At 41.2% G+C, this 17,639-nt stretch overlaps 1 protein-coding gene across 1 annotated transcript in view; it reads right to left on the bottom strand.

The window, feature by feature from the left end:
* LOC132132719 (regulator of G-protein signaling 3-like) overlaps nucleotides 1-17,639 on the bottom strand; it is a 69,424-nt gene that overhangs the window by 45,182 nt on the left and 6,603 nt on the right. The gene's annotated exons all lie outside the window — the stretch shown is intronic.

Genomic DNA, 17,639 nt, shown 5'->3' with positions numbered 1-17,639 from the left:
GTATAATCGAGACATTTCAATATCAGAAATTTAGCTTGAGGGCAAAAGATTTACCAGCACAGATTTTCACCAACAGAAAGCTACTGGGTTTGAAAGTGACCTCTCTATGAGATGTGCTTCATACATTGCTACATTACTGACAATGGACTTTTTTGCCTGCTAAATTTTGCTGTCCACATCTACAGTAATACCACAAATCCCATCAACAAGCTACATGATCTGAAGTAGTGTGGGATGAGCGATGCACAAATTTTAATAATTGGGGTTTTGTTTTATTTACACTTAATTGTTATGGTCCCCTTTAGATATTCTGCTAACAATAAGCCAATTTTCAACTACTGTACATGAGAACAAACTCTCAGTAGTCATTAGAGTATTAGTAGACTGTTTAGGTTAAGGTTAGTAGAATAAGTTGGCATGCTTTTTCAAGTTATTCATAGTCAGTAAAATATGTGCTGGGGAACCATCAAAATAAAGTGTTAGTAGATATTAAGCAGACAATCTGCTTATACTCTAATGACTGCTAGTTGACATTGAGTTGCAAATATACTTATAGTCGACAGAATGTCTAAATGAGACCATCGAAATAAAATGTTAGCTTAGTTTCAGTCCACAACCCTAATTAGCAATAATAGTGATGCCTCAAGCAGCATGTAATCAACAACAATAGTAACAACAAGTGCTGAAGCTGGGAATGATGAATGTGTATGTGTGTGTGTGTTAACTTTCAGCTTTCCTGCTGTTATTGATCTCTGTTAACGCAGAACATAGTCACTTCCTGACTGTGTGGTGGCATCCTGTGATGAAGGATGTTTGTGAATATTGTGCTGTGTGGCTCACCATACTGTAGACTTCCTCTCTCAAGACTAAATGGGTCATAATCCAGCAGGGATGTGTTCCTAAGTGCTCCAGCTTTTGAAAATCATTTAGACTTTCATTGAATAGCCATCAGCACAGCTCTGAATCACTGTCAATGACTTTATATTGAAATCGTAGCATTCCTGGAGCTCAAGTTTGGTACGCCAATGCCTCGGGTTTGTATTTCTCAAGGAAACACAGAATGTTCATTTAGATTCTGCAGACACTTTTATTCAAATAAAACATATTATCCCAAGCAATTTCTGGTAGAAGAGCCAACAATAGTTTCAAGAGAAAGTGCATGAAAAGCGCACGTGAACCTTTTCAATTTTGTTGGAAAAGCATCTGTTCAGGATATAAATGGGATTTTAAAAGCTGGAAAAGAATAATGAAGGCCTCGTGAAAGCCCAAAAGCATGTGAATAATTTTGTCTTCCTATCAGACTGAAACTAAGACTCCATAAATTTGAGCAGAGTTGGCTGGTGTCATGACATCTCAGGGTTAAACATGCTGACCTCTACATGGTGAATACTCAGACACAGACATAGATATAGACCAAAGACACAAAACACAGAAGAAAAGCAGATGCACTAATGAATCGAGGGTAATTCACCAAAAACTCAAAATTATGTCTTGTTGTCTTCTGTCTGCAAAAGGAAAAATCTGAGAAGAATTCTTTTTTTTTGGGGGGGGGGGGGGACTATCTCTTTAAGGAACAAACTTGTGCAGTTTTAAAAACACCCCCCTTTAAAATTCCCCCTCTTCACACTTTAAAACACAGTTCCATGCCAGCCAGAGGTTTTGAAACAATGACAACTGAGCCCAATTACTTACGGTAACTGGCTGTTACACGGTGGGTTTACAAACACTTGTACTGCATCACTGGATTGCTGTAGAGTGAGCTGAAGCACTGCCTCTGTCAGAACAGCCACACTGGCACCAGCTCTGCTATGGCAACCACAGCAGGGTAAAACACATAGCGGCAAATAACCCTGTGTCTATGACAACTGATGGGCTACAGTGAATTAGCGTCAGCTGCTGACTCTTGCAGCTTTTCCAGTAATATACTCAATTATGCAACAAGCAGATGAATAGTAGGATAAGCACAATGTTGCTGAAAAATGGCTTGCCAAATGCACTGCTACAAAAAACAGCAGAGATAGCTGGTGCGTACAGCGTCATTGACATCACTGAACATGTCTTAGTTTGACTTTGTACTATGGCAAAAGTGTTTTGAGATTATAACCAATGTTGAGGAAAGTTACTTTTAAAGGTAATGCATTACAATATTGTGTTAGTCTTTTTAAAAAGGAACTTACTGCATTATTTAATTACTTCTTATGAAAAGTAATCCATTACTTTACTTTTGCGTTAGTTTTTACATTAAGAATTGTTATGTTATGTAATTGCAGGTTTGCATAATGAGTTTGATATACTGATAATGAAACTTTGTTAAAGTGAGATGAGTAAATGTTCCCATTTAGTCTAGAACTATAGTAACATGATGTTCACACAACACCTCTGCACTCACTCCTGATTTTTCTCAACATGGCAACCAGAGAGCTGTGTGTCAATACATTGAAAACTCAAATATTTTCTTCTAAATTAAAAAGTAATGCATTTACTAGTTACTTAAAAAAAACTCATGTTACTTAATGCTTTATCTCAACACTGGCCATAACATAGTATTGTATAAGGAACTGTGTAAAAATGAGTATTTATTAATCAGTTACTGCCTCTAGTGTTCATTTCAGCTGGGAACTGCACCCCTCTCACAATTATTAATAAAAAAATAAAGTGACTGATTTGAGAGTTGTGCATACAAGTTAGACATTTGCATGCTAGGTACATCTGATGTTTTTTAATGAAGCATTTTTAAAGCAGAGCCAGTATTAATTTTGTAGTTATTATAAGCATACAGGAATGGTGACATAGGTACAGTCCATATGTAACTGGTATGACTCTGCAATATATATATATATATAAAGCACTTTCGGTATTTGGCAGAATAAGTGAAATGACTGAATCAATTTTTTTATCTCGAACAATGGCGTTTTTGATTAAGCAATAAAATAGCAAGTAGAGTCAGAGGCGCACATGCTTTAAATGCAGAAAGCATGTCGGCAGTGTGGAAACATTTTTGTGTCAGAGAAAGACGCAAAAAGTGGCAGACACTGTTCTGCTGAATTGTCTAGAGGGGGTACATCTGCAAAAACATACAACATGACAAGTTGAATTTATCATTAAAAATCAATACACTCCAAACAGCAGAGTACAGAAAAGATATGGCGGCAGCAGCAGCAAAAAGGAAATGTCCTGCTCAATGTCCCATCACATCTGTGATCCAGAAGTCACAAACCACATTCAACAACATATAAAAATAAAATAATCTTTAAAGTCATTTTATGAACAAATGCGAAATATATATTATAGTATAATTATTTATACTTCTGCATCAAAACTACGCCGTAGGTTGTGCGTAGTATGTGCAGGCTGCAGCGTAGCCTGATGTGCACCTCTCCAAAAATGTCACGGCGCATCAAATCTATGCGGACTGCAAGTGCTGTGATTGCTAGTACCCCTCCCTCTGTATGTATTTGATGCATCTGTACAGCACGTGGACACTGATGTAGAAGTATGAATGAAAACCAACACACATCCTAAGGCGTAGAGGCCAAGGCCAATGTCCGATGCAGAAGTATAAACCAGCCTTCAGTAGGCTTATATCTAGAATAATTATTTTCCTTAATTAATTACTTTTAATTAGTGTTCCTGTAGCTCAATTGGTAGAGCACTGTGCTATGAAGCACAATGTTGGGGTTTCGATTCCCCGGGAACACATGGATGGATAAAAGCGTCTGCTAAATGCATAAATTTAATTTAATTATTTTGTGGATTCATCCACTTTTTGCACTCTTTTCAATGCACAAGAGTACATTACATTACAGAGTACATTACATTCTGTAAGCAGTCAGTTACGGGTTTAATATAGACTATTCAAGAAGGGGAGCTCAAAGATGGCTTTTTTTACCCTAATTTTTATTTATTTATTTTATGTTATATTGTGCTTTGTGTGGTTTAATGTCTACTGGAATCTTTAAAAAATGTTCAGTTAAATAAATATTTTTTTAAATTGTAGTTTTGTAATATTTTGATTTATTTATTTATTTATTGAAAAGCAAGACAAAATAGTAAAAAGCCAATTTTGACTATTTAATCCATGCAATGGTGGGAACAACTAAAAAAAAAATAATAATAATTAATTAATTAATGTAAAAAAAGTCAGAGGCCATATCTAAACATGATCCAGAAGTGCAGGTGTTTTCTCTGGGCCAAGGCTCATTTAAAATGGACTGTGGCAAAGTGGAAAACTCTTCTATTGCCAGACGAATCAAAATTTGAAATTCCTTTTGGAAAACTGGGACGTCATGTCATCCAGAGTAAAGAGGACAAGGACAACCCAAGTTGTTATCAGAGCTCAGTTTAGAAGCCTGCATCTCTGATGGTATGGGGTTGCATGAGTGCGTCTGGCATGGGCAGCTTACACATCTGGAAAGGCACCATCAGTGCTGAAAGGTATATCCAAGTTCTAGAACAACATATGCTCCCATCCAGACGTCGTCTCTTTCAGGGAAGACCTTGCATTTTCCAACATCACAATGCCAGACCACATACTGCATCAATTACAATTACAACATCATGGCTGCGTAGAAGAAGGATTCGGGTCCTGAAATGGCCAGCCTGCAGTCCAGATCTTTCACCCATAGAAAACATTTGGTGCATCACAAAGAGGAAGATGCGACAAAGAAGACCTAAGACAGTTGAGCAACTAGAAGCCTGTATTAGACAAGAATGGGACAACATTCCTATTCCTAAACTTATACAACTTGTCTCCTCAGTCCCCAGACGTTTGCAGACTGTTATAAAAAGAAGAGGGGATGCCACACAGTGGTAAACATGGCCTTGTCCCAACTTTTTTGAGATGTGTTGATGCCATGAAATTTAAAATCAACTTATTTCCCCCTTAACATGATACATTTTCTCAGTTTAAACATTTGATATGTTATCTATGTTGTATTCTGAATAAAATATAGAAATTTGAAACTTCCACATCATTGCATTCTGTTTTTAGTGTCCCAACTTTTTTTGGAATCGGGTTTGTATATATAAACATTTATATTTCTTTAAATAGAAAATCAGTACATTTACATTGTAGTAATATTTCACAATGTGTTTTTACTGCACTTTTTTATCAAATAAATGCAGCCAATAGGGACTTTAAAAAATGTAAAATAAAACAACATTTGGCATTCTTGTTTGAATGAGTTGCATTTGTAATGATAACATTTTAATTGTACTCAGAATAGTTCAAATTTACCACAACTGAGTATATTTAACCCATCTTTAGTTCAGTCTTAGATGCCAATTTCAATAGCATTTGTCTTTTTTACAGCCATCTGTGTCCTGCTGGGAGTGCAAATTATATTTGGTTCTCACATTTAAAACAGCTGGGTATGCAGACACATCTATCATGTATCACAACCCGTGCTAACTCTCAAGGCGCCAAATCCTGCTGTTTGGGCAAGTTTTTTGTGTGTGTGACTATACAGAAATCAAAAGAGCCTTGTAGAGTCTTTATTGAGATGTGGCTAAAACTGTAAGCTCATTGCTTTCAATGAAAATTTTTTGGTAAAGATCCATAAAATTAATTTGAAGGCCTAAACTAAATAAGAGCTAAATGTAAGATTTCATTTGAAATCATATCTTGCTATCTAGCAGCTGAGCTTATTTCCTGACCAACATGTGTAGTTAGATAATACTAGATATGAATAGTTAATTTGTATAGTTTTAAATACTTTCAATTAAACTGTAAATCTGAGAATTCAGTATTTCTGTAAAATAATAAAATAAAATAAAATACTGATAAGATAATAGTAATAATAATAATAATAATAATAGGAATTCTACTACTAATAACAATATAAAACACACTAAGGATTAATGAGTTGTTGGGTTCATGAATATTAAACATGTTGTCAGCGTTCGCTTGAACTGATTTGCTGAAATCAAAACGGGGATGATAATAGGTGAGCGCCAGCCAATGAGATTGCCATTAATTAATTAGTTCCACCCACTAGTATATCTTATCTAGTTGTGACACTGTCAAACAAATAAAGACAAATTCTTTATACCGCTCAATCTATAATAAGATGGTTTTATATATATTTGTTTTAATTGATTTACATGTGGTCTTAGCCATTTTAATCCTATTAATAATTTTAATGTGTGTATGTCTTTAAGTGTTCATGGGTCTGCCTCTCATGTGATCAACCACATGACAGGAATCAGGAAGTAGACCAGTATAACGCCAGGGGCGCAGGGTTTCATATTTTATTGAAGCATCCCTGGGCGCCGCCATTGGCTAGCGGACCCCCACCTGCTGTTAGGATTCCATTGACTCCCATTCATTTTGGCATCACTTTGACACCGAATAACTTTACATCTGAGGCGTTTAAGACTCCATTTGTCCATTAATTATTTCTAAAGAAACACAAAAAATGTATAATGTAAGGCCCCATTACCTTGTATCTTACGTTGTGGCCCCGTAGATGCAGTTTTTGTAAAAAATAGGCCAACGATTGCGTCATAACCTGCGACTCTCTGTCGCACAGTAGCGAAATTACCATATGGACAGGAGGAGAAGCTCGCAGGCAATCTTTTACTGTCTATGAGGCTAACGGGGGGACGTGGAGGCATGAAGTCAAGGGAGAAGCCCATAGTGAGTCCATAAAAGCAACGGGACAAAATTATTCAACAACGTCTGCAAGATTCGGTGGGTGATTCAGATTTCTCTTGGCACAGCTATTAGAAGACTTACAATTGTCAGAAAATTTGCTCACGTGACATCTACGTCATCAAGCTCAGTTTGAGTCTGCGCATTACGCTCGACCCCCAGGAAGTGTGTGCTTCTAATTGACTTCACTTGTCTCCGTTGAATCCAATGGGGTCGCTGTGTCCATTTCTTTTACTGTCTATGTTTAAAGCAAGCAGAGTCAATGACAAAAACACTGCACTAACTGGACTGAGGAGTTGTTTTATGGACTTACCATTCCAGTATCTCACTCGTTTTGGCTTTTCACTTTCTTTAGATTGTATATACACTGGAGGACACTTTCACTTTTACACAATAGGATTCTTAAGGACTGGACAATATGCTTTAATAGCTTAAGTTATTCTAGTTTTATTGTATTGTTTAAAGTTCCTTGTGAATTAATTCATTCTACATTTGTCTTTATCTCATCTTTTAAAGCACTTATTTTACCTCACACAGTGTAATTTAACCACATTTAATAAATGTAACCTCTTCCGACAAGGGCGTGCGTTACATAGTTCTTCTTAAAAGCTAAAGAATTCCAAATTAACTCTATTTTGACAGGAAAATACAACAAAGAATATGGGTTACATGAAGCATGTAGACTCTCTGGCTTTCTCTCTCTTTCTTTGCATGTTTGTAAGAAATAGCACTCTCAGCAAAGAGATATATACATATATATAGTTATTGCATCCGAGTCTATCTTTTTTCATTAACCATATTGAATGTTGAAAGAGTCACAGTTGGTGTTTAATATGTCAGGTACTTGATACTTTTAAACGTTTGGATCCACATGAATCCAGTTAAGTAACACGCCTATAGGAAACGTCCTATAGATCTATTGCAGATGAGAAAACACTCTAAAAATAGTCTTGCAAATGTAAATGCAGACATCAGATAGACGTCTCCATGATGTATGAGTGCTATCAGGGATTTAAATTCTCCTCCCATAATCATTGCATCTGAAAGGAAAACTACTAATATGGTCAAGCACAAAAATAACTGCCTTCATGTCTTTAGGAACCCTGACAGTAGAGTTTTATCACCAAATGAAAATAACACAGCCGCTTCACTGTTTTCAGTGCAAATACACTCACCTAAAGGATTATTAGCAACACCATACTAATACTGTGTTTGACCCCCTTCACCTTCAGAACTGCCTTAATTCTACGTGGCATTGATTCAACAAGGTGCTGAAAGCATTCTTTAGAAATGTTGGCCCATATTGAGAGGATAGCATCTTGCAGTTGATGGAGATTTGTGGGATGCACATCCAGGGCACGAAGCTCCCGTTCCACCACATCCCAAAGATGCTCTATTGGGTTGAGATCTGGTGACTGTGGGGGCCATTTTAGTACAGTGAACTCATTGTTCAAGAAACCAATTTGAATTGATTCGAGCTTTGTGAAATGGTGCATTGTCCTGCTGGAAGTAGCCATCAGAGGATGGGTACATGGTGGTCATAAAGGGATGGACATGGTCAGAAACAATGCTCAGGTAGGCCGTGGCATTTAAACGATGCCCAATTGGCACTAAGGGGCCTAAAGTGTGCCAAGAAAACATCCCCTACACCATAACACCACCACCACCAGCCTGCACAGTGGTAACAAGGCATGATGTATCCATGTTCTCATTCTGTTTAAGCCAAATTCTGACTCTACCATCTGAATGTCTCAACAGAAATCGAGACTCATCAGACCAGGCAACCTTTTTCCAGTCTTCAATTGTCCAATTTTGGTGAGCTCGTGCAAATTGTAGCCTCTTTTTCCTATTTGTAGTGGAGATGAGTGGTACCCGGTGGGGTCTTCTGCCGTTGTAGCCCATCCGCCTCAAGGTTGTGCGTGTTGTGGCTTCACAAATGCTTTGCTGCATACCCCGGTTGTAACGAGTGGTTGTTTCAGTCAAAGTTGCTCTTCTATCTGCTTGAATCAGTCGGCCCATTCGCCTCTGACCTCTAGCATCAACAAGGCATTTTTGCCCACAGGACTGGCGCATACTGGATGTTTTTCCCTTTTCACACCATTCTTTGTAAACCTTAGAAATGGTTGTGTGTGAAAATCCCAGTAACTGAACAGATTGTGAAATACACAGACTGGCCCGTCTGGCACACACTCAAAATTGCTTAAATGAAATTTTATTAATAAGATTCGGGAGGAGCGCATCAGATACTTAGCCTAATCAACACAGGTGGACCATAATCAAGTAATCAATCCCATAGTATAAATATCGCTGACTTCCCTCTATCCATTGACGGTTTATCAGCATGCTGGTTCGCTTCGTCTGTCACCTTACCACAGACCCAATTTTCGTACCAACGAAGAGAGCTACACAGGAGATTTATAAGACCTGCTGCTTTTGCCGGACCCGAGATCATTTCTACCCAGCCAAACACGGGCGTTGAGCAGCATTAAGCATCATCGTGACAGCTGCTCTCATCGCCAAGCCACACGTCGTGGCCAATAGACCGTGCAAGCTCCGAGCTCGCCTTGCTTGACACAACGATCGTGCCGCCCGAGACCGAGCTCTCCCCGAGCGCTGGATTGCAGCAGAAAGAACCCAACCAGCCCGGGTCGAACCCCAGTTCTCACCGCGGCTCAGCCTTTCACCCCGGCGTTCCGGCCGAGTGGCAGTTTGAGGCCGCTTCCTCTAGCGGCGCAGACCACGCAACGTTAACCAATACATTTTCAGGCGAAGACGCTAAAAACAGGTTCTTTATGGCGGTTTTGGCAAACCAGCGTAAAGGTGCATTATCTCCACCTGCTGATCTGGAGTGTGGATTGCGCATAGGTTTGGACTACAGATACAAACGTTCCGTCGGATGATGATGCCACTTTTAACCACGAAGCAAAGGTATTACATTCGCCTTACCGCGCACGTTTAAACCTCACGGAAATGATACAGACTGCTTAATTTAATTTTAAATTTTAATTTCTATGCAAGTTTTCTGGTAAGACCAAATAATTTAGGGACCTATTTCACCATTCACCGGTGTGATCACTCAAAATTCATCTAAAACGCATCCGCCATAGTGTTTCAACGCAGGATAGCAAGTGTGAATAAAATAACTGTCGCCTTTTACAGTCCACATGAAATCAAAATTGACGATATATACTTTGTTCGCCTAAATTGATAATTTTGTGCTGAACAATTCATCCATGCGAGCCAATCCACTCAAAAAAAAAAAAAAAAAAAGTTTGCCTTCATAATCTTTATTCAAAATCTGAAAATGCCCCTCCCCTCTGCATTGGAGGACCTTCACCGATGACGTAGGCTTAAGGAATTTGGTGTCTGCTTAATCCGTAACCACGCCCATCAAACTGACACTGACAGTAGACAGGCTGCCTGTGTGTGGCGAGCATTGACAGCGCGTGAAAGGAGAGATGGCAAGGAGGTGCATTTTTGTAAATTATCCTCCGTGTGTTCCTGTTCTCATCTTCCTCCTTTTCCTGCTGAAAACTAAATTGCGGTGATTCAGGTGGCGAGTAATCCTCAACAACCGATTGTAAACTTGCATTTAGATCTGCCTCCATTTTTTGAATTAAACACCTACTTATCTAGATCCAATCAGGTGCTAGTTGGAAAATAAGCCACGCCCACTACTTTCCTCATTTATTATTCTGTTTCTCTCGGAAAAACGTCACAACACTGGAGAAAAGTCGTTTGCAACTTCCGTTTCACAGGGACTTTAAGGACCGTAATACGAAAAAACTGGCAAGTAAACATCTTTAGAAACCACTTGGAAGCGAATAGCACATAACTGCCATTAACCCATTTGCTTGCAAGCATCGCCAACGGCCCAAGTTTATTATCGTTCATTTTCACAGCACGTTAAACATCACTCTCTTACTTGATCTGGATAAACCCTGCATCAATTGAAAGCCAATTGACCAATATTTCGATAAAACATCATTTCAGTGACAGTTATTCAGTAATTATGCCAGGAAAACGATTCCTATTCCTGAACGGTACACGTCGAAGTGTTAGCTCGTGGACAAATGTTGATCACGGATCTAGTCAGAAAGAATCATGAGCAGAAACATCTTTATTTTGGGTATGTCATTTCTGTCTCCATGCCAAAAATGGGGGGTGACTGGTAAGGGGTTAACTTTACTGCTGTAATCATGTCTTTCGGTACAACGTCTTACAAGACTAAACATGCTTCATCGTTTCCAAAAGCCTCTGTTTCCACAGTCCATACTACAACGTGAAAACAGCATTCCAAACGTATCCGCTCGGGAGACCGTCTAAAGAGCCAGAAGGCCAAACGAGAGGAAAGATGCTTTTCCAACAGGAACCTAATAACGTGGACAAGGCTTGAGGAATTGTCAAATCAGGCAACCAATTGCTGAGCTGGTGACACAGTAGGCTACCCATTCATTTTTAGCTTGCCCCATCAAATGTTACTAACCCTTTTTTACTCTTCCCACAGCCAACATCTACAGCAGCCGAAGCAAGTAGCCTTGCACATACCTCCTCACTGCCGCAGTAGTGTCTGCTCCCGCAGGAGCCTTTCCCGTATCTCCCCACTGCCGCAGCAGTGTCTGCTCCCGCAGGAGCCTTTCCTATACCTCCTCACTGCCGCAGCAGTGTCTGCTCCCGCAGGAGCCCTTCCTATACCTCCCCACTGCCGCAGTAGTGTCTGCTCCCGCAGGAGCCTTTCCTGTACCTTCTCACTGCCGCAGCAGTGTCTGCTCCTGCAGGAGCCTTTCCTATACCTCCTCACTGCCGCAGAAGTGTCTGCTCCTGCAGGAGCCTTTCCCGTATCTCCCCACTGCCACAGCAGCGTCTGTTCACACGGAAAAAAATAAATAAAAAATTCCGCTTATAGGTATGCCATGCATCCTAGGTTGCGGTGACAGCATCATCTATCGACAATAGCCAAGACGATATTAGGCCCATTCTCCAATCAACGTTTTTTATTATAATTATTAGGCGGCCTACCATAATTCGGCTATTAAACCGCTCCGTTATCCCATCTCAGCACTGCACGCTCGCCCGTGCTCTCAAAGGATGACGTGAGCCTGCAGGTGGCAAAGAAGTCTCCATCCACAAATAGACATGCATCGTTTGCAGATATAAGGTATTCCATCGTACTTTAACAGGTAAATCCGATACGTGCCATATTTTAAAGGAGCTCTCACTAACGGAGTTTAATGCCACAGTTACATTAGAATGCATCTCATTCTGGTCTCAGGGGCAGCGCGTCGGTCCCATCATGAGGCATGTGGTCCGGAGCGCGTATGACCAAGGCATCATTTCAACCGAACTCACTCCAAATATATGAACTTACCGGTTTTTGAATACCTTATATTTAAGGCATTTGTTTACGTCCATATTAGGGTTAAATCGTTGGACTTTAAATGGAATCTACTATAGTTAAAAAAAAACAAAAAAAAAAACAAAAAAAAAACAGGACAAGCGAGATGACAGTAGTGCCGACTACATGAACTAGCAGTTTTAAATATAGTATTTTATATTTAATGCCAGTTTATCAGTACGTCCGAAAAATATATTTTTTATATATAGCAATAGCAATCTTGGACTTTCCATCCGACCACCAGCGAAGCTTACCCGATTAAAAAGCCAGATTAACACCAGATGCTACCCTTTTGCCATTCTGTCTTACGTACGGAGAGGTTTACCCATCCAATGCATGGAGTTAAGGCTCCCATTGGACGTAGGTTAGAGCTTCCCGGCTAGACAACCTTACCTTTTCCGTCCTTTGGCCAGCGAGGCTTAACCGTTCGATTCCGGGAGCTAAGCTCCTGTCGGCCGAAGGTAAGAGCCTCCTGGCTGGACAACCTTTTCCGTCCTTTGGCCAGCGAGGCTTAACCGTTCGATTCCGGGAGCTAAGCTCCTGTCGGCCGAAGGTAAGAGCCTCCCGGCTGGACAACCTTTCCATCCTTGGCCAGCGAGGCTCACCCGTTCGATGAGAGTGCTCCCATCGGACGCTGGCGAGAGCCTCCTGGCCAGCCAACCACGACCATTCAACGTGGTTTAGGTTACAAAACCTACAAGCAAGCCGTTCGATGCCGCAGGTACCAAACACACAAATAAACCCTCCCTCCTTCCTACGGTCGTCAAGGCTTACCCGTCTCTTGCCGTGAGTAGCAAACTCCCATAAGACGCCGACGACAGCCTAACGACCACACTAACTTACCTTTTCCATCCTACGGCCTGCGAGGCTCACCCAGTTGTTTTTGGGGAACAGGAAGTCCCCGTTGGATGCTGGCAAGAGCCTCCTGGCCACCTATCGTTACCTTTTCTGTCACACATCCGGAGAGGCTTACCCGTTCGATGCGTGTGCTCCCTTCGGACGCCGGCGAGAGCCTCACGGTTAGACAACCTTACCTTTTCCTTTTCTATGGTCAGCGAGGCTTACCCGTTCGATGCGCGTGCCCCCTTAGGACGCCGGCGAGAGCCTCCTGGACAGACTTGCTTTACGTTTCCATTCTACGGTCGGCGAGGCTTACCCGTTCGATGTGTGTGCTCCCTTCGGACGTCGGTAACAGTCTCTCGGCCACGCAACTTCCCTTTCCATTTGACGATAGGCGAGGCTTAACCGTCCGGCGCTACGAGTCTCGTCCTCTCGCCAAATCCAGCAAAAAAAAAAAAAAAACCCAACAACTCTCAGCTACCCTCACATCTTTTAACCCCACCTGGCGAGGCTTACCCGTTCGATGTCCTGAGTTTAATGCCCCATCGGATGCCGCGAGAGTCCTCCCAGTCGGGTTTTCCTTTCCACTTTCCCCGTCCGGCGAGGCTTACCCGTCTGATGCGTGTGCTCCCTTCAGACGTCTGGTGAGAGTTCTCCCGGTCGGGCCTATGCTTGCCGGCCGCAAGTGAGTCTAATCCATCCGATGCCGTGAGTCGGGATCTCCCTTCGGATGTCGCCAGAGTCCTCCTTGTCGGCCAGCCCAAAGCTTTTTATCTGCCAAACCGAGAGGACCCAGACGTCCGTCATTCTGAGTCTCAATCTCCTGTCGGAGGCTTCATGGGCCCTCTCGGTCAGCTTTAGGCCCTTCGCCCACTGAATAGCAGGGGCTATCAGCCAGTAGGGCCCGTACGCCGACACCGTGACCTATTCCGGTCGAGGCAACTCGGGTCCTCCCGGTCGGGCACCACAACCACGCTGCTCCTCCTCATCGGCCGGTAGGGCTCACCGTTCCAACGCCACAAGCTCCAGTTGAGCATCGGCTACCGACCGGGCGCCAACAACTACGTAGTTCACTAGCTGCAGCCGGTAGGGCCTACTCTCCCAATGCCCAGGTCGCTCCCTGTGGAGTACGTAGGCCCTTCCAGCCCGCCAACGAGACGACTTCTCAGGAAACCAAATCAGCCCCCGCCAGTACTCTATGCTTTTTAGGGGGGACATTCTTTAAACTGGCGGCTGTCCTCTTGTACATTTGCTTTTTTGGAGGGTACTCTAGGTTCGGGCCATTCCCGAGCTCGGAGCCCTTCCCCGGACAGCACGCCAAATACGCATACCGTACCTCAGCTAATTATATGTAAGCGTGAACTAGTGAAATGAAATTTTATTAATAAGATTCGGGAGGAGCGCGTCAGATACTTAGCCTAATCAACACAGGTGGACCATAATCAAGTAATCAATCCCATAGTATAAATATCGCTGACTTCCCTCTATCCATTGACGGTTTATCAGCATCCCTCCTCCACCCCATCTCCTCACTTTAAGTTCGCTTTATAAATAGACAGGGAAGGGGGGGTACTCTAGGTTCGGGCCATTCCCGAGCTCGGAGCCCTTCCCCAGACAGCATGCCAAATACGCATACCATACCTCAGCTAATTATATGTAAGCGTGAACTAGTGAAATCACCTTTCTTGCCCATTCTGACATTCAGTTTGGAGTTCAGGAGATTGTCTTGACCAGGACCACACCCCTAAATGCATTGAAGCAACTGCCATGTGATTGGTTGATTAGATAATTGCATTAATGAGAAATTGAACAGGTGTTCCTAATAATCATTTAGGTGAGTATAGTTCTGTATTTGTAACCCAGCTCAGTTTAATGTCAGTGTGGATGACGTATGCTTATCTTCGGGCCCGCTTTAGTTTTTTTTTTGTTTTTGTGATGTTAAGCTAACAGTCTTTTGTCTTAGCTCAAAACATGCTACAAAACCATCCACTGCACTCCAATCTACTGTTAATACAACCAGGGGTGGACTGGCCATCCCTGACAAATCATTCACTCGCATTCAATACCAATACGAACACTGTATCAGTGCATTCTCTTAAAGTGACAGTCTTTATATTAATCGAACAGCAGCAACAAAGAAATCACTCACTGCTCCTGATTAAAAAGCTTTTGTAACTATCTACTAGAATTATCTTTCATTTATAGTACAAAATGCTATGCAGTTTTACATAAGATTACTTTATTCAATTTCTGTACCTAAAAACTAATGCAAGACCTACCAAAAAAAAAAAAACCTGAAAGTCAGTTTATTTTTTTTTTAATCTTTACTCTATTGTATTTATTTGTGCTGTTGTTTGTTGTTAGAATATTCTTAATAATATATATATATATATATATATATGTAAAGTATAGTTTTTCCATAAACATAGCACATACAACGGTACCGAAACCGTGACTCTAAAACCGTGAAACAAACCGAATTGTGAAAAAGTTGAACTGTTCCACCCTAATATTTACATAATAATTTGGCAGATGGACGCTTTCATTCAAAGCGACTTACAATAGATAAAATCTATTAAAAACAAATTGTAATATATATATATATATTACAAATGTATATGATGATAGATGTTTTAAAAGAGCATCTTAATGACAAACTAGCACACTGTTTCACATATGGGGATACAGTATTTTTTTTTGTGCCAAAATTGACCAGAAATGTAGATTTTCCATTTCTAGCGTACAATATGTAGCCTAGTGTACAATGCTTATTTATTTTGAAGGTGACGAAGGAAGCAAGAGTAGCACTAGTGCTGCAAGTGCTCCTGCTTTGAACAAGAGAGGGTGGACAGTTCAGGTTTTGAGTCAAAGCAGGAACCTTTAGGTAAAGTTTAAGCTATAATCAAAACTAAACATGCTGGCTATACTCTTAAAAATATGTACTTTTATGATTTATAAGGTCATCAGTAGTAGGACTGTGATCATTGGGACATACAATTGATGTCTGCATAATTAATATAGATTATTGAAAGTGCTTATTTCATATTGCAGAGAAACTTAATTGGCAGAGTGAGAGAGAAAGATGATAGAGACAGTGAATGGCTTGATACTTCACTTGATTATTTTGCCCGTCCAAAGTCTAAGGATTTTGATTTATTTTTTTAAGTGTAACCCAATTCAAACAACTGAAAGAGCCAAAGAGTTTATCAGTCTGGTGGACACATGAATTGCGTGGTGGTGACTGCAGCAACGGAGGTGGCCTGGGGTGGTGTCAAATTCCCGGCCTGATTTACTGTCCCAGTCCGCCACTGAATACAACCCACAAAAGCTGAGTCATCTGAAGACTAATGCAGGCAGCTAGATTTTGAAGTCGATGTCAGGGCTGCACACAAGCTCTTTAACAGTAATGTGTCCAGGGTTGAAAAATCTGTTTATTTACTGTACTTGCACAGTCTAAAATAAAACACCCCCTTCTTTTCCTTTGGCCTTGTTGATGCGATCCCTGTGCACATGTACATGCCGAAATCTTCAGTTGAACATGACACAACCCTCACAAAATATCCTATTACTTTTAGTAAGTGATGTTACAGTACTCTCCCATCTTTTTCACTAGTGATCTCACATTACCCATGACAAGTCTGCCAGATATGATCGATAGCTCCTGTTCTTTAGGCATCGTCTCCTCTGCTCCTACATGGCAAAAATGTCCTACGCAACTCCTTGAGGATTTCCAGGCACTGGCTGTAACGCACTGTCAGAGATTCGTCAGCTTTTCCCTCGTGTAAAGTCTGGCTCTCTAGGTCATTATGAAAACTTACAGCTACTAGGAAAGAACGGGCAAAGTCACATCATTCTACTGACCAAGTAAATAATCTTTAATCAGAATCAGAATCAGAAAGAGCTTTATTGCCAAGTATGCTTGCGCATACAAGGAATTTGTTTTAGTGACATAAGCTTCCAGTAAACAGAGACAACAACACACAGAAAAAAAAAAAAATTTACAGGAGATTTACAAATTGGCAAATAAATAAGTGTATAAACAATTGTGCTATAAATGATAATGGAATAGGATTGAGTGAGATGCAGGAATGTTCTAGGATGGAGGGGTTACAAATAAATATAAGGATATTGCACATTTTTGCATAAGCATAAGTTTAAGTGGGAAACATTTAACTGTTCATGAGGTAGATTTCCTGGGGGAAGAAACTATTCTTGTGCCTTGCTGTTCTTGTATTTGTGGCTCTGAGGCGCCGGCCAGATGGCAAAAGTTCAAAGATGGGGTGACTTGGATGTAAGGGATCCAGAGTGATTTTCTGAGTCCTTTTCCTCACTCTGGATGTGTACAGTTCTTGGAGGGTGGGCAGGGGAGCACCAATAATCCTTTCAGCAGTCCGAACAGTTCTCTGTAGTCTTCTGATATCTGATTTTGTAGCTGAACCAAACCAGACAGTAATTGAAGTACACAGGACTGACTCAATGACGGCTGAGTAGAACTGTTTCAGCAGCTCCTGTGGCAGGTTAAACTTCCTCAGCTGGCGAAGGAAGTACAACCTTTGTTGGGCTTTTTTCACAATGGAGCCAATGTGATTGTCCCACTTCAGGTCCTGAGAGATGGTGGTTCCCAGGAATCTGAATGACTCCACTGCAGCCACAGTGCTGTTCATGATGGTGAGTGGGGAAAGTGCAGGGGGGTTTCTCCTAAAGTCCACAATCATCTCCACTGTTTTGAGCGTGTTCAGCTCCAGGTTGTTA

The sequence above is a fragment of the Carassius carassius genome, chromosome 4, assembly GCF_963082965.1.
Source record: "Carassius carassius chromosome 4, fCarCar2.1, whole genome shotgun sequence".
NCBI classification, from domain to species: Eukaryota; Metazoa; Chordata; class Actinopteri; order Cypriniformes; family Cyprinidae; genus Carassius; species Carassius carassius.
This window is presented reverse-complemented; position numbering and strand designations above follow the sequence as displayed.